Below are 24,725 nucleotides of genomic sequence, written 5' to 3' on the forward strand. Positions count from 1 at the left end.
AAATTAAAAATTGAGCCTGACTGTCTGGAATGAAAAACATTAAAAAATAGCCTGAGTGCCTTAAAAATGACTTCAAATCCCTGGAAAACTTAAGAAAATTGTTTGAATGTCTTAAAAAATGACGTCAAATGCCAGAAAAAAATAGAAATTTAGTCTAAAAGACTTGAAAATACCTTTAAAGACCTGGAAAAAATTAAAAACTGAATACCTTCAAAAATGATTAAGATGCCTATAAAAGAAATAAAAAATAGCCTGAGTGGCTTGAAAATTACTTCAAATTTCTGGAAAACTTAAGAAAATTATTTGAATGTCTTGAAAAATGACGACAATTGCCTGGAAAAAATTGAAACTTAGTCAACAAGATTTGAAAATGCCTTCAAAAACCTGGAAAAAATTAAAAAAATAGTCTGAATGCCTTGAAAAATGTCTTCAAATGCTTGGAAAAGATAAGGAAATAGTTCGAATGTCTTAAAAAATGACTTAAAATGCCTGGAAAAAATAGAAAGTTAGTCTAAGGGACTTGAAAATGCCTTCAGAGACCTGGAAAAAATTTAAAAAATAGTCTGAATACCATGAAAAATGACTAAAATGCCTATAAAATAAATAAAAAATAGTCTGAATGCCTTGAAAAATGTCTTCAAATGCTTGGAAAAAAATAATAACTTAGTCTAAACTTCCTAGAAAAATTAGTCTGACTGCCTGGAAACCGACATTCAACGTATAAAAAAACGACTGCATAACACAATTCCCTGAGAAACTAAATCCGGTTTTTCCGGACCTTTAATTAAAAAACATTTCAATTTATTGGCCGGAAAATTGTCCGCCCTAAAATCCGTAAAATTTCCAAGAACCAAAAGACGTCCACCGCTAAATCGCTCCAGCCCTCATTAAGATTTTAAGTAGCAATTAGACCTATTTACTGTTTCCTCGCATTTCGGGCGCAACTTTAATGCACATTTCACTTTTAGGGCCGATAATATCGCGTAAAAAAAAAAAAGGCAAAAAAGCACGGGCATGTTTACTCGGGGCCACCTTAAGGGCGACGGGGCAAATGAGAAAACGACCCTTTAGGGCGAAAGTCGACCGGAACATTGAGGGATGTTAATTCGGGGTTGCATATTTTAGTATCTCATTTCAGTGTCAGTAGTGGGTGCGTTTTATGGAGTGAGTCCTGAATTTGAACAGAGATTGATAACGTATGTCATTATTGACAGATAACAAGGGTTCTAAAACCAATTTCTACCAAAAAAATGATTTTTCCTAGGGCGCGAAAAACGGGCCCTATTATGCAAGAGTCTCCGGATTTATTCCCCCTTTTAAGGGGGGCATCATCATCTCTAATCAACCATTTTTGATCTTTATTCATCAAAGTGTCGCCCGGGGCCCTAATAATGGAACGTGGGGGCCAATCAGCCCCGCACAGAGAAACTGCAATTCGACACGTACAGATTTCTCTTTCATCCCCCTTGTCGCCCCCGGGGGAGGAAACATGTAAAAACCTTAACGAACTGTCTGGAGTCCGCAAATTACTTGTATAATAAAAGGGGGGGGAGAGCCATTTACCGGGCGAGATTAAAGGGCGAACAAGGGGGGTGAATTATGTGGAGGTCGTTCCCTTTTTTTTTCTTCTTCTTTATTGCCTTATTCAAATTCTTTGGTAAGAAATATCGTTATTGCCACACCGGTGAGGTTTTACGATTATGGCCTCTCCTGTGGTCTTTGATGTTATTTTAAAGGGGACGCCCTGTATATTATTATATTTTAGGATTCTCTGGGAAATTTAGAGAAGTTTTTTGGATATAATCAATTCGAAATTATGACTGTCAAATGTCAAAAAATGATGATTGAGTTAAAGTTCATGTCATTTTTCAGTCAGTGAAAGTTTCTTATTTCTTTAAGTAATCGAGGGAATTTCGCGTTTTATGCCTGGAAAATGTTAAAATAGGCATTGAAAAATGGCTTCAAATGCCTGGAAACCATAAGAAACTTATTCAGGATTCAGGTTAATTTCCAGGCAGTTAATTGAAATTACGTACAGGCATCAATGAATTTTCTTGAAGTATTCGACGTAATTTCTCACTTTATAACTGACTTCAAAAAAGTCTAGAAAAATTACTTAAAGCCAGAAAAAAAATAGGAAAATGATCAGAATAGTTTTATATCCGAGTAGTGCGGTTTTAAAGGCAAGGAAATTTGTCTGGAATAAAGTGTTGCTTTATTCCAGGCACTTGGAGGTTCAATTCTTCTTTAAGGGTAAAAATGATCTTTAAAAATTAGGTTGAAAGGGTGAGGTTAGGTTAGGTTTTGTGCCCAAAACTATAGATTTGACACTACCTGGACTAAATTACTGATAGTGAAAGTCAATCATAACCAAAGTATATCCTTCAGTTAAGTGTGTCATTGCTGGGCAATCGTTAGTTTTAGAGATTTTACTCACTTTATATAAATTTTAGAGAAACATTTATTAAACCCATAGTAACTCATTTCACCCAAATATCTCTAGCAATTTTTGAGTTTCTTGGGTTTAAACCCAAGTTATCCGGTTGAAGGCCAATCATGATCCAAGTGTGTCCTTCACTTAAGTGCGTCATAGTTCTAATATAGTTAGATTTAGAGATTTTAGTTATTTTATACTAATTTTAATTCCAGGCAGCTGGGCTCAGTTGTATTTTAAAGGCAAAAAGGGATGCCTGGAATAAATTTCTGTTTTATTCCAAGCACATGGGGTTAAATTCTTCGTTGAGGGTCTCAATGATCCAGAATTCAGGTTCAAAGTGTACAAGACTATAGACACCTGACTGTCTGGACTAACTTATTGCTTTATTCCAGGCAATTGGGATTGACTTGTAATTTTAGGGTGAGAAACACTAATTCTGTTAATAAATTGTTTATTCCAGGCAGTTGAGCTCGGTTAGATTTCAAAGGCAAAAAAGGATGCCTGGAATAAATTATTGCTTTAATTAATGATAGTTCGAAAATTGTCCATCGAAGGGGTTTTAAGTGAACTACATAAATTTTAGAAAAAACTCTTTTATATCCAAAATAGTTCATTTTATTCAAATATCATTAAAAGTTTTTGAGATATTCAGTTTTCAATTAGAATATTTCAGTATCATGGTTCAAGCATAACCTCAAGCAGTTGGACCCAGTTGTATTTTAAAGGCTAAAAGGGGTGCCTGGACTAAATTATTAATTTATTCCAGGCACTCGAGGTTGACTTCTTCTTTGAGGGTAGAAATGATTCAGAAATCAAGTTAAAAGGGCACAAGACTATAGAGACATGACTGTCCGGATTAAATTCATCGATTAATTTCAGGCAGTTAGGATTGAACTATAATTTGAGGGTGAGTAACGTCCAGAAAACACGGTAATAAATTATTTATTCCAGGCAGTTGGGCTCAATTGTATTTTAAAGGCAAAAAAAAGGGATGTCTGGATTAAATTATTGCTTTATTGGTCTTCGGGGATAGCAATGATAACGAAATCAGGTTAAAAAGGCAAAAAACTGTATGGACTAAATTATTGCTTTATTGAACCTATAGCAACTGATTTTTGACTAAATATTTCTAATAGTTATTGAGATTCTTGGGTTTAAATACGAGTAGTCCGGTTGAAAGTCAATTATGATTCGTGTTAGATTAAGTGCGTGATAGCTCAGACATGGTTCATTTCAGAGATTTTACTCACTTTATACAAATATTAGAGAGATATTTACTGAATTCTTAGCAACTTATTTTATTCAAATAGCTCTAATAGTTTTCGAGATTTTTGACTTTGAACCCGAGAATCCCGTCGAAAATCAGCATGATCCAAGTGTATCCTTCGTTAAAGTCAGTCATAGCTCCAATTCGTTAGTTTTAAAAATTTCAGTTATATTATACTTTAAATTTTAAAATCCAGGTAGTTGGGTTCAGTTGCATTTCAAGGGCAAAAAGGGATGCCTGGAATAAATTATTGTTTTTTTCCAGGCAGTTGGGGTTGAATTCTTCTTTGAGTGTCAGAATCATTCAGAAATCAGGTTAAAAGAGCATAAAACTGTAAGAAAATAACTGCCTGGACTAAGTTATTGTCTTATTGAAGCTCTACTAATTTATTCGTCTAAATATCTTTAATAGTTTTTGCGATTGTTAGGTTCAAACCCTTGTAGTCCGGATGAAGGTCAATCATGACCCAAGTAAAACTTTCTTTTTAATTCAGGATAGCTCGGAAATGATTCATCCAAGGAATTTAAACTGCTCTACATAAATGTTTGAGAAAACTCTTCTGAATCCAAAACAGTTCATTTGGTCCAAATATGTTTAGTAGTTCTTGAGATATTCGGTTTTAAATCCGAGTGTTCCAGTTAAAGCACTATCATGGTCCAAGCAATTGACACTCTATTTTAAAATGAAAAAGGAGTGCCTGGAATAAATTATTGCTTTATTTCAGGCCATTGGAGTTGGGCTGTAATTTGAGGGTGAGATTGTATTTTAAAGGTAAAAAAGGGATGCCTGGAATAAATTATTGATTTATTGAAACTATACCAACTTATAGTTATTAAATTAAAATATCGTCTAACTTTATAATGCAGATTTTAAGGTGGTTAATAAGGTATAGCTATTAAAGCTAGACTGCGCCGGTTTTATAAATCAAGATTTTCTTTTTTTTTTGTGTAAAATTGGAGTTAAAAATAAAAGGCATTATTTATTTATTTATTGTCCAAATTTGGAAAAAATAAGACAATAGTCTGAAGGGCTTGAAAATGATGAATTTGAATGCCTGGAAAATGATCGAAATGCCGTGAAAAATAACTTCAAATGCCCGGAAAAAATAAGGAATTACTTGTTGACTGCATAAAAAGTGTTAAAATTAAAATTCATACGCCTGTTAAGAGCAATAAAACACAGTCTAAGTGCATTGAAAAATTATGTTAAATGCCCAGGAAAAAATAGAAACCTAATCTAAATGGGTTGAAAAAGACAACAGCTTGAATGCCTGGAAAAAAGGCTTTAAATGCTTGGGAATAATTAAAAAAAAACAGCCTAAATGCGTTGAAAATGACTTCAAATGCCTGGAAACAATAAGAAAATTATTCAGGATTCAGGTTAATTTCCAGGCATTTATTGAAATTACCTCCAGGCAGTCAATGAATTTTTTTTTATTTTCTCGAAGTATTCGACGTAATTTCTCACTTTATAACTGACTTCAAAAAAGTCTTAAAAAATTACTTAAATGCCGGAAAAAAAATAGGAAAATTATCAGAATACCTTCAGAAATGACTTCAAATGACTGGAAAAAATAAGACAATAGTCTGAAGGCCTTGAAAATGATGAATTTGAATGCCTGGAAAACATAAGAAAATTATCGAAATGCCTGAAAAAATTAGGAATTACTTGTTGGCTGTATAAAAAGTGTTAAAATTAAAAGTCATACGCCTGTTAAGAGCAATAAGACACAGTCTAAGTGCCTTGAAAAATGATTTTAAATGCCCAGGAAAAAATAGAAACTTAATCTAAATGGGTTGAAAAAGACAACAGCTTGAATGCCTGGAAAAAAAGGCTTTAAATGCTTGGGAATAATTAAAAAAAAACAGCATAAATGCCTTGAAAATGACTTCAAATGCCTGGAAACAATAAGAAAATTATTCAGGATTCAGGTTAATTTCCAGGCATTTATTGAAATTACGTCCAGGCAGTCAATGATTTTTTTTTATTTTCTGGAAATATTCGACGTAATTTTTCACTTTATGACTGACTTCAAAAACGTCTAGAAAAATTACTTGAAGCCTGAAAGAAAATAGGAAAATGATCAGAATACCTTCAGAAATGACTTCAAATGACTGGAAAAAATAAGACAATAGTCTGAAGGGCTTGAAAATGATGAATTTGAATGCCTGGAAAATGATCGAAATGCCTTGAAAAATAACTTCAAATGCCCGGAAAAAATAAGGAATTACTTGTTGACTGTATAAAAAGTGTTAAAATTAAAAGTCATACGCCTGTTAAGAGTAATAAGACACAGTCTAGAATCAACAATGTTGATTCTAGTTTGCCCACAATAACACCTACAATTTAACCCATGTTAAAAATAATTCTACGCTCCTATTTTAATTATAAATTAAGAAACCTAGACTTAGTGTCCTGAGGATGACTTAATATAAGTCGAAACGTCGACATTTAGGTAAACAGGTTTCTGTTTTATTTCTGACCCCACCCAACAACCCTCCGCAATATTGAAGATATTGGGTCACAAACACGAAATTGAAAAAAAAAAGTCAATGAATTTTTTTTATTTTCTTAAAGTATTGGACGTAATTTCTCACTTTATGACTGAAAAAATGCGAAAACTGACCTCAAAAAAGTCTAGAAAAATTACTTAAATGCCTGAAAAAAAATAGGAAAATTATCAGAATACCTTAAGAAATAACTTCAAATGGCTGGAAAAAAATAAGGCAATAGTCTGAAGGGCTTGAAAATGATGAGTTTGAATGCCTGGAAACCATAAGAAAATGATCGAAATGCCTTGACAAATAGCTTCAAATGCCTGGAAAAAAAAAATTCAGCTACTTCAAAAATGACTTTAGATGCCTGGAAACAATAAGAAACATATTCAGGATTCAGGTTAATTTCCAGGCATTTATTGAAATTACGTCCAGGCAGTCAACGAATTTTTTTTATTTTCTCGAAGTATTCGACGTAATTTTTCACTTTATGACTGACTTCAAAAAAGTCCAGAAAAAGTACTTGAAGCCTGAAAAAAAAATAGGAAAATGATCAGAAGACCTTCAAAAATGACTTCAAATGACTGGAAACAATAAGACAATAGTCTGAAGGGCTTGAAAATGATGAATTTGAATGCCTGGAAAATGATCGAAATGCCTTGAAAAATAGCTTCAAATGCCTGGAAAAAATAAGGAATTACTTGTTGACTGTATAAAAAGTGTTAAAATTAAAAGTCATGCGCCTTGAAAAATGATTTTAAATGCCCAGGAAAAAATAGAAACTTAATCTAAATGGGTTGAAAAAGACGACAGCTTGAATGCCTGGAAAAAGGGCTTTAAATGCTTGGGAATAATTAAAAAAAAACAGCCTAAATGCCTTGAAAATGACTTCAAATGCCTGGAAACAATAAGAAAATTATTCAGTATTCAGGTTAATTTCCAGTCATTTATTGACATTACGTCCAGGCAGTCAATTAATTTTTTTATTTTCTCGAAGTATTCGACGTAATTTTTCACTTTATGACTGACTTCAAAAAAGTCTAGAAAAATAACTTGAAGCTTGAAAAAAAATAGGGAAATGATCAGAATACCTTCAAAAATAACTTCAAATGACTGGAAAAATAAGACAATAGTCTGAAGGGCTTGAAAATGATGAATTTGAATGCCTGGAAAATGATCGAAATGCCTTGAAAAATAACTTCAAATGCCCGGAAAAAATAAGAAATTACTTGTTGACTGTATAAAAAGTGTTAAAATTAAAAGTCGTATGCCTGTTAAGAGCAATAAAACACAGTCTAAGTGCCTTGAAAAATGATTTTAAATGCCCAGGAAAAAATAGAAACTTAATCTAAATGGGTTGAAAAAGATGACAGCTTGAATGCCTGGAAAAAAGGCTTGAAATACTGGGGAATAATAAAAAAACAGCCTAAATGCCTTGAAAATGACTTCAAATGCCTGGAAGAAATAAGAGATTTTTCTAAATGCCATTAAAAATTACTTCAGGTGCCTCAAAGAAAATAAACGAGTGTGAGTGCACAGAAAAATGTCTAAAAAGAAATAAAAATTGAATCTTGTTTGCCTGGAAAAAACTAAAAAAGTTCAAAAACTTCAAAAACAGATTGGAAAAAACTACATGAAAAAAAAAGGAAAAATAGTCTGACTCTCTGGAAAAAATGACTTCAAATGCCTGCAACTAAGAACAAATGAGTCTGGATGCCTCGAAAAGTGACCTCAAATGCCTGGAAGTAGTAGGAGATCGGTCTAAAAGTGGCCTTTCTTAGAACAATGTAAATTTTTTCCATATATTGGATGCATCCATTATTCTGCAGCCTGAAATTTTCTATTTTTCCAGACTTTTAAGGCAATTGTTTTAATCAATGTGGCAACTGAAAAAATTGACTAGAAACCTTATTGACGACATTATTACCAGCACGGTAAAAATAATTTGCTGACCAAAAATCAAAATGTGCTACCAAAGCTATTTATCATCAAAAACTATGCGAAATCGATAACTGATGTTACTATACATATAAGTGCTTGCTACCAAAAAATAATCGAAATAGCACCCCTCTAGGGGGTAGTTTGTTCTTGTCAATTTCTAATAAAAACGTGCTACCAAAGCTATTTACCACCGGAAACTCTTCAAAATCGATAAATGATGTTACTATACCTATAAGTGCTTGCTACCAAAAAATAATTGAAATAGCACCCCTCTAAGGGGTAGTTTGTATTTGTCAATTTCTAATAAAAACTTGCTTAAGTCCAGTGCAACGATATATTAGAATGGTCACCTGTCAAAACACCAGCATTCCACCTGCCAAACAATGTCATCCACCTTCTATTTACATTGTTTGAGAAGTAAAATGCTGGTGTTTTGACGGGTGACCATTATCGTTGCACTGGACTTTAGCACGTTTTTATTAGAAATTGACAAATACAAACTACCCCTTAGAGGGGTGCTATTTCAATTATTTTTTGGTAGCAAGCACTTATAGGTATAGTAACATCAGTTATCGATTTTGAATAGTTTCCGGTGGTAAATAGCTTTGGTAGCACGTTTTCATTAGACATTTACAAATACAAACTACCCCTTAGAGGGGTGCTATTTCAATTATTTTTTGGTAGCAGGCTGTCATACATATACTGCTATTAGATATTAAGTTTGAACAGTTTCTGTCTGTAAATAGCTTTGGTAGCACGCTTTTATTCTTGGTCAGCAAATTACACACCACCTTACCAGCAATCTCTCACTGCAAAAAAAAATCGGAATTTCTAAATTAAAACCGGCCTACCAATAAAGTATTCATTATTTATTTAAAATCCTATGGGGAACAGGGAAAACATACATAGGAATGTAATTTTTGTACTTTCGAATATATATATATATGTATACACACACGAATTTATAATTTAAAACGTATTATTTAAAATAATAAATCAAAGCGAAATTTAATAATGAATAATGACAAATTCGAAAGCAAAACGAAATAATAATTATTAGGAACGTTGATGCATTATGGCGGAGGGTGCGGGGGATGGGAAATGGATAATATACGTTACGTTGTTTGAAATTGTTATTAAAACGGACGTTAATCAAATAAAATAAATCCATTTGTTTTGTATTTTATTAATTTCATTTTATTTGAATATATATATGTGTATATACAAAAAACGGGACGTTTTAATCTTTTAAGGGCAAGAATCACCCTTAAAAAAAAACGATGTTTTAAGGGCAAAATCACTCCTATAGCAAACAAATAGGTATTGTGTTTATTTGAATATTTGTCACCTAAACAAGGGAATGTTAAACAGCGTAAACATGAGGATGAAAATTAATTAAACAATTAAAAATTAAATTAATCGCTAAATTAAAAAAAAATCTTCCACGGATTTCCTTGGCCCTAGCAAGGATTTTCCATTAAAACGGTAAAAAAATAAAATAATTCGAAAAAACGCATAACACAACAGTGAAAGGCGAATGACCTTGTGACGTCACACAATCGCTGGTACCTTTTATAGGTTAGTACGCGCCGTTAAATATGGCGGTACCGCTTAAAGCTTGTTTAAACCTGCCTAAATAGGCCCGCATTAACAACAAATAACGCGACAAATGATAATTTTAGGCGTAAAAATGCCCCGACACTTACCCCTACGGTTATACCGCTGCATATGCATAATTCTTGCGATTTATGGGCCGACTGCCGAAAAACACACGCGAAACCGGGCACCAACACTGATTCGACCGATTTACGACTTAGAATTAAATAAAATCCCGTTTTTTCATATTTTTATTAATAAAATGCGAGGAGCGCCTTTTAAAAGGGACGAGGTACGGCGGCCATCTTGGGACCTGTTGAGCAAAAATAAACAGGTTGCGCCAGACGGTGTGCGCGTGCAAAACCCCCGGGAGCTTTCCTCACCTCAATATAGAGGGCAATAATAATAATAATAAATATCAAAGTATTTAAATTCCATTGAATCGTGTATTTACTGATTTATCTCTAAGGTATTTCTTTTTATACACATACCTACAATATGCGTCTATTATAATTCTATATATGTATTTAACGCTGAATTGTTATAAAAATATTCATCTAGTAGGCAGTAATAGTGGATGGCATTCGTCCCCCCTCCCCCGCACCCCAATTGTTTATTAGTGTCAATATGGCCGCCGTACCGTGAACTTTTAAAAGTGTCAAAATTAAGAAAATCCGGGTTTTCTCACTTTTTAACTAAAAATTAACCGAAATAGTCACTAGTGCCGGTAGTGCGACCGTTTTCCCGAAGTTTCGCGGTAGGGAATCGGTTTTATGAGCGACACTCTTATGGGGGTAAGTGTGATGCATGTTTGGGTCCCATTTATGTTTTTTAATTGATTATTTATGCTAAATACGTGTTTAAATAAGCCCTTGGGCTCGTTTAAACCCGTACCATGGTAATTATTAGCGTGAAATACCCTTAAAGATGTCTGCCTCTATGTCATGTGGCCAATGACTTTTGAGGTTATTTTATGCATTTTTCTACGTTGAAAAACCGATTTTCATTAAAAAAAGCCGATGTACCGTTTGCATGAGAATATTTTTTTTGAAATTCAATTATTGTGTTTTATTTAAATGAAGGCGTCACGTGACATTTCCTGACCCCATTGTGACATATTATGCCCCCGTTCCCCCCCATCCCCCTCGAACCGTCAAAAAGCGTCTTTTTGGTGATTTTTGATTTAATTTCTTATTATTGAATTAATTTTTTTCATTAAAGGCGGCATTTTTATTTAAAAAAAAATCAATAATTATTACAAATCTGAACAATGTGCTACGTGACAGCTGACGTGGGCAATGACAGCTGACGAGGGCAATGACAGCTGACGCCGAGGGCAATGACAGCTGTCAAATATTTATATTATTCACTCTCCCACCCCGCACCCCAATTTTTTATTAGTTTCAATATGGCCGCTGTGCCGTGACATTTCAAAAGTGTTTTCCTGTAAAGAAAGTTAAGAAAATCCGGGTTTTTTCACTTTTTAAGAAAAAATTACCCGAAATAAGGATCAGTGTCGGTAGGGAGACCGTTTTCCCGAAGTTTCGCGGTAGAGAATCGGTTTTATGAGCGACACTCTTATGGGGGTGAGTGTGATGCATGTTTGGGCCCCATTTATGTTTTTTAATTGATTATTTGTGCTAAATATGTGTTTAAATAAGCCCTTGGGCTCGTTTAAACCCGTACCATGATAATTATCAGCGTGAAATACCCTTAAAGATGTCTGCCTCTATGTCATGTGGCCAATGACTTTTGAGGTTATTTTATGCATTTTACGACATTGAAAAACCGATTTTCATTAAAAAAAGCCGATATACCGTTTGCATGAGAATATTTTTTTTGAAATTCAATTATTGTGTTTTATTTAAATGAAGGCGTCACGTGACATTTCCTGACCCCATTGTGACATATTATGCCCCCGTTCCCCCCCATCCCCCTCGAACCGTCAAAAAGCGTCTTTTTGGTGATTTTTGATTTAATTTCTTATTATTGAATTAATTTTTTTCATTAAAGGCGGCATTTTTATTTAAAAAAAAATCAATAATTATTACAAATCTGAACAATGTGCTACGTGACAGCTGACGTGGGCAATGACAGCTGACGAGGGCAATGACAGCTGACGCCGAGGGCAATGACAGCTGTCAAATATTTATATTATTCACTCTCCCACCCCGCACCACAATTGTTTATTAGTTTCAATATGGCCGCCGTGCCGTGACATTTCAAAAGTGTTTTCCTTTAAAGAAAGTTAAGAAAATCCGGGTTTTTTCACTTTTTAAGAAAAAATTACCCGAAATAGTGACTAGTGCCGGTAGGGAGACCGTTTTCCCGAAGTTTCGCGGTAGGGAATCGGTTTTATGAGCGACATTCTTATGGGGGTAAGTGTGATGCATGTTTGGGCCCCATTTACGTCATTGAATTGATTATTTATGCTAAAGGAGCCCTCGGGCTTGATTAGACCAGTTTAAACCGGTACCATTGTCATTATCAGTGTCAAAATAACATTTAAGATGTCTGATGCTGTACGTCACTGAGTCAATGACCTTTAAGTTCAATGTATGCATTTTTCTACATTTGAAGGCCGATTTTTCTAAAAAAAAAGTGAATATTTCCGCAATTTTTTATATAGTGTATGAAAATTTAATGGAAAATTACGAAATTTGCCGAAAAACAGCCCAATAATGTTTGTATGGCAACAAGGGGTCATTCCAAAATTACGTGACTCATGTGACTTTGATTGAAAGAACCTCCTAAGTGTCACGTGACGCCTTATTTCCCCCTCCCCCTTATAAAAAATAATTTTTTAAATTGAATTGCGATTTATTTAAATGAAGGCGTCATTTAACATTTCCTGCAGCCTTCCCCTTGCCCCCTTTCCTCCCCATGAAGTCTTTTTTTTATGCTTTTTTGTTTAATTAAATTGCTATTTATTAGTTGCTTTTTTTTTGTATTTAAATAATTTAATTGACAGCGTTTTTTTGAAAAACATACGGACGAGAAGTGATTTTTTCCCTAAATATCCCCTGCCTATACTCAAAAACCATTTGAGGTAGGCTTGTGAAAATTTACATATAGATTGTTTAAATAAAATGATTTGACACTTATTTCAGCGTTTTTTTTTTGAAAAATATACAGAGATTGGGAAAAAATCTGAAATTTTTTTGGAAAAATATACAGGGATTGAGAAAAAAAATCTGAAAAGTGATTTTTTTTGCATAAACACCCATTTGCCGATAACTAAAAAACTATTTGAGGTAAGCTTATGAAAATTTGTTTGTAAATTATTTGAATAAAATGATTTAACACCTACTTTTGCGTTTTTTTTTTGGAGCATACAGGGGTGGAGAAAAAAGTTCTTAAAAGTGATTTTTTTCCACGAATACCTGCCCACTCAAAAACTAACTGAGTTGGGCTTATGAAAAATTGTATGTAACTTATTTGAATAAAATGATTTAACACCTACTTTTGCGTTTTTTTTTTGGAGCATACAGGGGTGGAGAAAAAAGTTCTTAAAAGTGATTTTTTTCCACGAATACCTGCCCACTCAAAAACTAATTGAGTTGGGCTTATGAAAAATTGTATGTAACTTATTTGAATAAAATGATTTAACACCTACTTTTGCGTTTTTTTTTTGGAGCATACAGGTGCAAGTGAGCAAGTGAACACCCACCTGCTCATAACTCAAAAACTATTTGAAATTCCTTATGAAAATTTGTATGTACTTTTTTTGAATAAAATTATTTGACACCTATATAAGCGTTTTTTTTTTGAAAAAGATACAGAGTGTTGTAAAAAAACTGTTTTCCTTAATACCCATCACCATCTATAACCCAATAACTTTTTGAAGTAGGCTTATGAATTTTTGTATATAAATTGTATAAATAAAACTATTTGACAGCGTTTTTTTGTAGAAAATTAATTTTTCCATTTTTTTCTCATAAATATACCAACTCTCCACTGAGTTCCTCACCACACATGCCCAGACCATATTACTTTCCCTCCTCTAGTTGCAATATACCATTTCCCAAGCAACCAGAGGGTGCAATTTACCCTCTCTCCCTTATAAAAAAAAATAAAATAAGACCAATGACAAATTATTATTATTATTATTATATGCAGGGGCGGCATGTTTTATGCATTGATCGGAAATAAATTCGCAACGGGAATTAAATTCGCGGAAATGTCAAATTTCGAAATTTTGTGGCTCGTTTAAAGCCATGAGCCATTATTTAAATGCGTTGTCTCGTATCGTTATTTATATCCCCCCTCCCCTTCGACCCCTTTTACGATTTATTATCGGTGTTTTATGCGGAATAATGCGTCATTACGGTCCTGCATTAAAATACATAATTTTTTATTTATTTTTGCGAGAGGCAATTTTTTCGATGTGCTTAAGTTCACCCTCCCCCGGGCCAAAACAGAACAGAAATGGAAATAAATTCGAGCAATTTAAAGGGCGCGTTGCTATCAAAACTGTGGGTGGGGTTTGGGAGTGGGGCAAGGGGGACGAAAGAAACTTTTGGAAAAAATTGCCTGCTTAAATTGATCGTAAAGGCATCTGTTTACCAGACGTAAGGGCGGCATTTGTTTTATGTTATTTATTAAAAAAAAAAACAATGGAAAAATTAGAGTAAGAAAAAGAGAAGGAGAAGAAGAAGAAGAAGAGAATGATAAAGATAAATAAATAAAACAAGGCCCTTGAAATAAAAATTCGATGTTTTGGCTATTGTAGGGAAGCTTTGTCATGACCTATTCGTAGCATTTTGTGCTCAGTTTTCAAATTTAAATTTTTTGAGATATTTCTCCGCAAGATTGAGACTGAGAAATGTTTGTCCCTTGCCGATAAGGTGTCCTTAATCATCTCTATGGTCAGAACCTCATTGTTTTTGTATTTAGAATACACAACTTTCCTTAGCAATTTGGCAATATCCGTGTCAAGTCTCTTTGATTGTCCTGCATCTTTCCTTTTTATTCTGTCTTTAATCCCTTTTACAGGCATATTGTACTATAGGGAACCCCTGTAAAAAACGTTTTTTGCAAAGCACTACAATCATTTGTGAACTGAGGATCATTCCTTAGATTGTTATTGACAATTAGATAAATTTGTTTGGCGTCTGTACTTAAACAATTACGTTTTAAAACTACTTGATTTTCCCCTGTAGCTTCTACTTCCCTTGTTTCTTTTTGCTTTGTCAACACTAGAAAATGAACTATCAGAACTATGTAAGTCTAAATCACTGTCCAGATCACTCTTATTGTTTTCATCACAAATATTATGGTCTTTCTTGTGCACCCACGTTCTCCCTAAGCCCACACAAACACTTTCCTCTTCATTTGCCAAATTTTCCTGCCTATTTTCCCAGGGTCGAAACATTTTAAAGTCTTTAGGTATAATACCAAAACAAATCCACAAAAACAAATAAAAAAACACACTTCCTCACAGTAAAAACTGCAAAAAATTTAAACGAATACAGGCCAAATTCTAAATTCTCCACATTCAAAAACGTGTAAAAAGCAAAACGGGCAAAACTCATCAAATAATAATACCCTCACATGACCCCCCTCCCAACTATTAAAGCTGATAGACCCATCCAACAACCAACAATTTTCTTACCAGAAACCTGGAATTGCTTACTGCAAATCAATTAAAACATTACTCCCAATATGGAAAGAGAACTTTTTAGAAAAAAAGTCATGAATTTAAAATAACATCCTTAAAACAAATAGCAAATTCAACCCACACTTGCATTCGTTGAACTGAAAAACAAACTTAAATGGTATAATGACAAATGATGTTCTATTAGTCAATGTTAACAACTGCCTATCAGCTCCCTGTCAATTTTGCCAAGGAAGATGGCCGACATAAGATTCCGATTTTCACCATACAAGCTTCATACATGTGGTTGTGATGGTCATTTTTTGAAGCGTACGTACACGAATTTTTTAAAGGTGAGGGATTGCCATCTGTTGTTGACTTAAGACAGTAGTTGTCAACATCTCACTGCTTCAGTTCGTGATTGTTTTTCAGTAAGTAAATAATCGTCTGCGACGGTTCCTTATTGAAACGGACTGGAATTAACATGAAATTAATTGCTCCGAAGTTTTCTGGGGAGGGAAAGGGGGGCGTACGTCACGTCATGCCGCCGCCATCTCGGCCAATTTATCACGTTTATTAAGATTTAAAGATAAATACGAAACTTTTTAATGGCCTAAAGTCTCGCGGCATAATTCCCATAAAACGGTTCCTAAATTTCAAGACTGCAAATCTGGAGTGTAATTCTCAGATACCGCCCCTCCTCAACCAGGTACATACAGAATTAAACTCCCGGGACATCAGACCCGGGAGTTTCACTGTTATTATTATCGTGGAGCGTGTGTTTTCATTAAGGGAAGTTTAGTTTACCCGCCCTCCCGGCGGGGTTTAATTCTTTCTAGAAGGGAAAACTCGGTGCGGTCTTAAAGTTACCTGGAAAAATGTGTAACAATCGGAGGGTAGTTTCATCCCTAACCTCGTCACGGTTTAAAAAGGGACCCCCCTCCCTTAACAAGTGAACTTTCGGTGGAAACTTTACGGAATGTAATGCGGCATGAATGGGACGCTCAACAGTAAGTTCCGAAGTAAGCCGGGCATAATTTCGGGATGCTGTCAATTATTATTCATAACTGTGCCTCGGTGCTGGGGAAACTTACGGGAAAATCTTGCTTTCGACTTCCTCGGAAACCATCCCTCTCCCCGGCCACCCTTTTGCCCGGGGGTGGCGGCATTGTTTCTTCCACGGGATTCGCCTCGCGTCGCTTGTAATGATGTTAATTTATTTATTGCGCCCGCCGAACTGTGAATTGATAAGCGGTTTTTGTGTTTTTCCTTAATAAATTCGATGAAAAGGCCGCCGTCTTCGCGGTCTCATTTAAATATCAAAAGAAAAGTGAATTTCCTAAGGCGTCCGATTATCACCGAGCCGAGTTGCTGGAAATTTTTCAAGACAACATGGCGCCCGTCCGCCATTTTGTTTTTTGGACTAAATAAACACCGTCGCGTCTGAATTTCGAAATATCCCGAAAAAAGTTAAATAAACCTACAAAGTTCTTCTAAACCCTAGTGAAGAAATTAAGTTTTTATATATGATAGTATAAGAAAGTTATAGCAAAATTTGTTAAGCAACTGCCTTAGAACCAACTGTCGAGCCTCATCTTCGGAAATATCTCAAATACCCATAATTTCTTAATGAATTTTTTCAAACACAAAATTCAGCTCTATTTTTTTTAAGCAGTCACCATTTAAATCTATTTCCTAGTTAGAATATTAAGGAAGTTACAGACAATTTAATCTAGGACTGACTGTCAAGCCCTAACTCGGGCTTCATCTGAAAAAATGTAAAATTGTCAATTGTACCAACAAGTCCCTCCTATACCTCATCAATTAAATCATCTTCATATCTATAATAATAAAAAATATATTCAACATTTGTTGAGCAACTGCCATAGCATGGACTGACGAGACGCCGAGAGAATCAGGTGTTCTCCATCATTATGGAATGACACAAGTAGTGACATCTCTGGGGACGCGGCGCATCTTCCGGAATTATGGTTAGTCGAATAATTAAGTAGCCGCTTGGCCGATAGGCGTCGGTTGACAGTTCGGTTCGGAATATTGGCGCGAGATTTAAATCGGACATAAATAGTAGTAACTAGTAGTGTAAGTGTGTAAATAAATTAGTTGACTATCTTCGTACATCGATTGTTTTAATTCAGACCTTAACGGACAGGAAAAACGCTACAACATCAAACATTTACCTCTAACCTCCTTTCAGGCATCGGCATTTAAATCACTCTCTTAACTATAAAAGTAAGGAAGATACAAGCAACTTTATCAGTCTCTCAAGTTCTAATTTGGGATATATCTCAAACGATACTAATTTCTTAAAAAATTTGGCAAAACGTCAATTGTACCTACAAGATTTCCCTATGCTCCTTTGGTTAAATTATTTGTTTATCGATAATCTTAACCCATTTGACCTTGAAACTATATTTTTCCGAATTTGTATATTTTTTTTTTAAAACGGTCAATGGAAGGTCCCATAAGTCGAGACAAAATCATGATTTTTTTTTCAATTTCCAGTTTTGGAAAAAAGGACGGTAGGATAAAGTGCTACTATTAGAAAAATAAGTCAAGACTTAAAAATATGTTTAGATATCTTACAAAATGCTTAGCAAAATACTTAAAAACTAACTTGTATGATAGTCCACAAAACAGTTTTTTGGGTGAAGACCAACTTCACATTTTTGGCACACAAAATTTGCTTTTTTGCGGCATACAGCACATTTCCGCTGACTCTCGTGATATGTAACTAAATGATCTAGTCTATCGTAACGTGAGAATTGGAATGCAGTTTTTGGCAATTTCGAAGGTCCTCTCTTAGTTGTTTTCCTGTACGTTTCGAGCAGCTGTGTCCCTAGCTCCCTTCTAAACTGAAGTTGGTCAAGAGTACTACCATTATTCCTATGGAGTTGCCACGAGTTTTGTGAGGCCATGTCTACACAGTGGGAAAATAACGGAAAACACCACTTTTTACCTCGTACTGAAACTCTATATTGGCTTATGTTTTGGTCACTACGGTCTACACCTCCTATATCAATTGAGGCTGATCTATATAAACATGCTTTTTTTCAGCCTGTGAAAATCGTTTGACCTTATTTACTGGCAAAACTGAACATGCATTGGTGGCTAAAGTAACAACGCTGTTGTCATTCCATTTGCATAATGCGATTTCATTATCGTTAACACCCCATTCAAATGTACCTCGTATCTTTTTCTTCAGAACTGCCGCATTGCTAAATGGAGATTGTGGGATCCGGTTTTTCGGTTTTCGATAGTACCAGTTGCCTTGATGTTCCTCAAGTTTAGCTCCTTTAGAAGTGACAAAGATGCGAAAAAATTGTCAAAAAATATGTGAAACGGCTGGTAAGGCATTTTCTGTAAAACAACTGACGCTCCCAAACCCAGGTGTTTATATTTGTCCGGAATTGTTGTCGACGCACCTTGGTAGGGATCAAAATAAACAATGTATCCAAGGCGTAGGGTACCTACCCAAAATTTATACTCCCACCTTATAGGCTTGCCTCGAATAAATTGCTTACCGCTATGTCTCCCAAAATACGGTATCATGGCCTCATCAAGGCTGTGATTCTCTTCAACTGGGGCATAATCAAAAAATTTTTTATTTAGGCTCTGGAAAAGAGGACGCAGTTTAGAGTACTTGTCTTTTTTATCAAGGGAAGTATTATCACTGCAATGAAGATTACTCATTATGAATTGAAATCTATCTCTGAAAATAGCGACTAATGTAAGTTTATTCTGGGTATCGTTGTAATTTTGCCAATACATATGTCGCCTTGGAAGAGTTGTATATCCAATGACAAGTAACACCCCTATGAAGCAGTACATCTCGTTTGCAGTAACGTTACCGGGGCGGTTTTTTTGCTGTGCATAAATATTGGTAAAATTGACAATTTCTCCTACTAAGTTCTCATCAAAGAACAGTTTAAAAATATTTCCAGGGGAACGATTGCTTTGTGCAGTTTGAACTGATTGCCATTGCATAAACGTAGACTCTACATATTTATTGAGAGTATAGTCAAACGTCTTTATGTGTTTAGGTCGCCTTCCAACAAAAGTGGACAGTGGTAGATCGTCATCACTGTCCCAGTCGTCTTCACCTTCTACGTCAAATTCAATTTCCGCCGGCCCTTGCACTCCAGGTAAATTATTTGGTACTACATCGTCTTCAGCCCCAGAATCTTCATCGGTATCGCAGTTTTCGTTGACATTTTCGGGTGGAAAAATTGTAATGCCTGTAGGAATGTCCGACGTAGAGTCATTCTCCTATTCCTCTAAGATTTCTGCCATGGTTAGCAGTGGCGAAGCGTGAACTTTTCTTTCGGGTAGACAAACAATAAAAATTGTTAATTAGAAAAAAATGTGTATTCAATATTATTCACTTCAATGAAATAGAGAATGAAAGAGCATGAAATATTAACTCAAAGAGAAAAATATGTAGTGATATAAAAAAGAAAAAAATTATTACTACTAGCATAAAAAGATAGATAGATAAAAATAAATACTACTTACAAAAAAAACACAATTAAAATACAATTGCCAATATCAAACAAACGTTCATAAATAAGCCCTAAAATATCACCCAAAAATAAAAATACTAATTATTAAATTACAATGGACAGTGTGAATAAGAATTCAGTAAAAGCTAAAACTTACATTTTCCTAGCAAATGCTTAGTTTGCAATGGATAAAAGTAAGTAGTAACTTTTACTAATTAATACAATTAGCAAAAGCTAAAGTTGTTAGCATTGTCTAAAAATGGTGGGAATAAAAGTAAGCAATTACTAAGAATATTAAGGAAAAGATTACATTTTTGCAAGCTTGTTAGACCCTGGCTTAAAAATTTAGTATTGTTAAACAGTTTGGTAGAAATGGCTGCATTTATGAATATAAGATCTGTAAAATTTTATCCCGAAAGAAAAGAAAGTCGTGTGAAGAATACCACGATCTGTATAGATTTAGTGAAGAAAATGTTGAGTGGATAGCTAACCATTTTTTGGAGCAAATATTTTTGCAATTTCTAAGTGATCCTGGATTTCAAATAAGGATCAGAAAAGAAGAAGTTCATAGAACAACAATATGTAAAACGATATCTCACGTTTTACCAAAAATAGTTGAAAAGGCATGAATTTGGATGACATTTCCTACAAAAAACTCGACTGAGCAGGCAATCAACGAATGGGTACAGTTGTATAGATTTCCCTGTGCTTTTGGTGCAATTGACACTCATGTACCAATAATAACGCCATCGCTACATGGTGACAAGTATATCAATAGGAAAGGATGGTGTAGTATAATTGTGCAAGCAACTTGTGACGCAAAAGAAATTTTTACATCCGCAGATGCTCAATGGCCTGGCTCGGTGCACGACAGTCGTATTTTAAGTAGACCAAACATTTTTGGTATGATGAGAAGACGTCAACAGAACTATGGACTTATTTTAGGCGATAAAGGGTACGGCATAACACCATTGGATGATTTACCAAATAAAAACTTTAAGTAAATAGTTAAAATACTCTAAATACTATTAACCCAATGGTTGGTGTGTTGGTGTTACCAACACACCAACTTTTGAAATCTGTCTCATATTAAGGATTTAGGTGTGACACTGGATAGCCCTTTAAGTTATATTCCGCACATTTCGGGGGCAGTTACCAAGTCTCTGCAGATGCTTGGATTTATCAAGAGGTGCTCAAGGGACTTTTATAATATTTCATCTATTTGTTTGCTCTATTGTGCACTTGTGCGTCCTCATCTAGAATTCAGTTCCTGTGTTTGGTCTCCATACTATTCATAAGATTGAAAGTGTACAACAAAAATTCTTAAGATATATTGCCTTTAAGCAAAATGGAGTACCTGCGAGGGATGTCTTTTAAGTTTTGCATATAGAAACATAGAGGGCGTCACTAATCAAATTTCATTAGTCAAACTTAACCTCAAACTTTACTTTTCTTAAATTCAAAACGTCAGTGCGATACATATAGTTTTACAGCTACAGTGAATTTTTAAAGGTAGAAAATTGCGCATACCATGGAATTAAACAAAGAACATTTTCGGGCCATCATTTTTTACAATTTTCGAAGGCAATTATCTCAACAAGAATGCTGTGCTGAGTTGATTTCTGTTTTCGGTAATGAAGCACCACATCAGTCGACAGTTTCTCGTTGGTATGCAGAATTCAAGCGTGGACGGGTTAGTCTTAGCGACGATCCAAGGTCAGGTGCACCAAAAACGGCTGTCACCCAAGAAAACATCGTATGCTTATCACGGAAGATCGACATGTGACATATTGTGAGATTGAGGCTTCATTGGCGATTTCAAAGACCTCAATTCAAAAAATTTTGCATGAAGAATTACGGGTAAGAAAATTAGTTTCCCGCTGGATACCGCATCTGTTAACTGAAGAACAGAAAGAAGCTAGGGTGATGTGGTGTCAAACAACTCTAGACCGCTTTGAGGCAGGAAACTCTAAAAATGTGTACAGCACTGTCAGTGGTGATGAATCATGGATTTACTCATATGAACCTGAAAATAAACGTCAGTCGTCTGTATGGGTATTTCAAGATGAAGAAAAGCCAACAAAAGTCATTCGTTCTCGAAGTGTATCCAAAAAGATGGTTGCAACATTTGTCTCAAAAGCAGGTCATGTTGCAACAATTCCTCTGGAGAATCAACGAACTGTTACTGCCGATTGGTACATTACCATTTGTTTGCCGAAAGTCATCGCTGAGCTTCGAAAAGCGAACCCACAACGACGAATCATCCTCCACCAAGACAATGCAAGTTCGCACACAGCCCGGAAAACTATTGAATTTTTAACTTATCAAAACGTCGAATTATTGGATCATCCTCCGTACAGTCCCGACCTAAGTCCCAACGATTTCTATACTTTTCCAAAAATCAAGAATGAACTGCGTGGTCAGAGGTTTCAGACGCCAGAGGAAGCAGTTAACGCCTTTAAAAATGCAATTTTGACAGTACCCACAAACGAGTGGAATAACAGCTTTGACAACTGGTTTGAGCGCATGCAAAAGTGCATTAAATTTCGTGGAGAATACTTTGAAAAACAATAAAGTCGTTAAAAGTTATTTTTTGTTTTATTCCAGCTGCATATGCAAAACTTAAAAGACAACCCTCGTATAAATTATCAGGATGAGTTGGACTATCAGCAAATGGAAGCCTCATTGAATTTGAGAAGTCTTGAAACTCGTCGTAGACATAAAGATTTGAAAGTATTTTACAACATCCTTCACTCTCAAAGCTTTTGTCCTGCACTTCTTAATAAAATAGGTCTTTATGTTCCACCTAGGTCAACAAGGCAAGTTACTTCTTTTTACAGCCAAACACACCGCACAAATTATGGTCACAATTCTTTTCTGGCAAGTACTGTTAGGCTGGCTAATCAGTATTCTGATGTAATTGATTGCTTTGAGGGGCGCACAGGGTTCATTAAGAAATTAAATCTTATTAATTGATAATGCTGTCTTAAACTAGAACTATAAGGTGTTGTGAATTGTGATGGTAATTGTTCCTTTGTGTTAACTATAAGTATTGTCTTTTTTTTTTTTTCTCTCTGAACTGATTGTTCCAAGTTATAGGTAATCTTTATATTCTAAGCTTTAATTGTATGTTGGGTTAGGTTAGTTTAATCATCCAATTATTATTCTTAAATTTTTTTTGTAATATTGGGCCAAAGCCCGTTGATATATTAAATAAATAAATAAATAAATAAAATATCTAGCTTTCGCTAGTAAGTAAAAGCAAAAGGTTATTCACTTTAATTTCAGCAAATGCTATTAGTAAAAGCTAAATCTATCTAGTAAAAGCTAAAGCTTATACTTCATACTAAAAGCAAAAGCTAAGTTTTTATTCACACTGCCCAATAGCACGCGCCCGCACCAAATGCCAAATGCAGATTCATCAAAAAACAAAACTGAAGATGTATTGCGGCCGACCAGATCAAGCGTGTCGATAAACAATAACCCTCAAGAGCATAATAAAATAGCTGGTCGACTTCGATAGACAAAAGCTCAAATGGCCTAGGCTAATACTGATGCGGCCGGACCTCTGTCACCTGCTTGATGCGTATATGGTTCGATTAGATGCTTCAAATTTCCGAAGACAAATATCAATGTGTCTTCCTGGGGCTCGTATACATTAATTGGGTGTCAGCCCTGCATTTTTATTTTAATTGGTGCGTCAGGTGGGGCGCGCCTTAGATATTATAGATAGATAGATATTATAGCCGTTTAGATACTATATAATATTAGTAAGGAGAGCGACTACATTCTGTGTTTTTTTTTAAATTTGAATTCAACAATTACCTACATGAAATAATTAAGTAATAAATTAATGAGAAATAACTGGATAATTTTGGGTAGACAGTATCTACCTTGTCTACTCGTACGCTTCGCCACTGATGGTTAGTGGCTTTTTCCAATACCTGTAAAAAACCACATAATAGTATATAATCCTACCGTCCTTTTAAAAGGACTCGTTTAATTGAACGCTCCTGAATTGATCAAGAAGTGTGAAACATAACCACAAATATATAAAAAGGTCAGTATGTTATGTTATTTGTTAAAAACAATCAAAACAAGAACGAAAAAATAAACGAGTTTTAACATATCTTACCTTGAGTCACTCATTGCAAAATCACTAGAAACACAGCGTGTTTTATTCGTCACTATCGATCCAAAAATTAACAAAATCCTAACGATCGCGATTGACCTTGTTTAAGATGTTATCTTTTTGAAATCCTTTTATAAGGACGGTAGGCGTAAATGTGTTAAGAAAAATATAAAAAAAATTTTAAACATCTGTCGTAGCAAGCACTGACGAGTCCCAATTGTGCAAATATCTCAAAAGCTAATCATTTTTCAAAAAAAATACTAAAAACATAAAATTTAGGTCTATTTTTCCTCCAAGCTGCGCCATTTAATCTATTACCCTAAAATCAGTAAGAGAATTACAGGGAGTTTTATCAAAGAAAGTTTGTCAACCCCTAATTTGGACTATATCTCCAAAACCAGAAATTTCTTAAAAAACGTCTTGATACTGAAGACGCCTAGAGAATCAGGTGTTCTTCATCATTACGAAATGACACAAGTAGTGACATCTCTGGGGACGCGGCGAATCTTTCGGAATTATGGTTAGTCGAATAATTAAGTAGCCGCTTGGCCGATAGGCGTCGGTTGACAGTTCGGTTCGGAATATTGGCGCGAGATTTAAATCGGACATAAATAGTAGTAACTAGTGTAAGTGTGTAAATAAATTAGTTGACTATCTTCGTACATCGATTGTTTTAATTCAGACCTTCACGAACAGGAAAAACGCCACAACACCAAACATTTACCTCTAACTTCCTTTCAG

General features: G+C 34.8%; 1 protein-coding gene and 1 long non-coding RNA gene across 6 annotated transcripts in view; one reads left to right on the forward strand and one right to left on the reverse strand.

Moving 5' to 3' along the window:
- Nucleotides 1–10,044, reverse strand: part of LOC126747319 (uncharacterized) — a 72,434-nt gene extending 62,390 nt beyond the window's left edge. The window contains exon 1 of the long non-coding RNA XR_007664155.1: nt 9,847–10,044. This is a non-coding gene — a long non-coding RNA (uncharacterized LOC126747319). The remainder of the gene's footprint in view (nt 1–9,846) is intronic.
- The window catches only part of LOC126747289 (hemicentin-2), a 242,879-nt gene that overhangs the window by 41,841 nt on the left and 176,313 nt on the right, over nt 1–24,725 (forward strand). Inside the window, exon 1 of one of the 5 annotated variants that reach the window (XM_050455829.1) lies at nt 10,353–10,530. The exons of 3 other annotated variants lie outside the window; for them this stretch is intronic. The gene's annotated coding sequence lies outside the window, so the exon portion shown is untranslated. Of the gene's footprint in view, nt 1–10,352; nt 10,531–11,810; nt 12,115–24,725 lie in introns of those variants that run through there. One more of the 5 variants, XM_050455828.1, reaches the window with a different exon arrangement.

Source organism: Anthonomus grandis, chromosome 19 (assembly GCF_022605725.1).
Source record: "Anthonomus grandis grandis chromosome 19, icAntGran1.3, whole genome shotgun sequence".
NCBI classification, from domain to species: domain Eukaryota; kingdom Metazoa; phylum Arthropoda; class Insecta; order Coleoptera; family Curculionidae; genus Anthonomus; species Anthonomus grandis.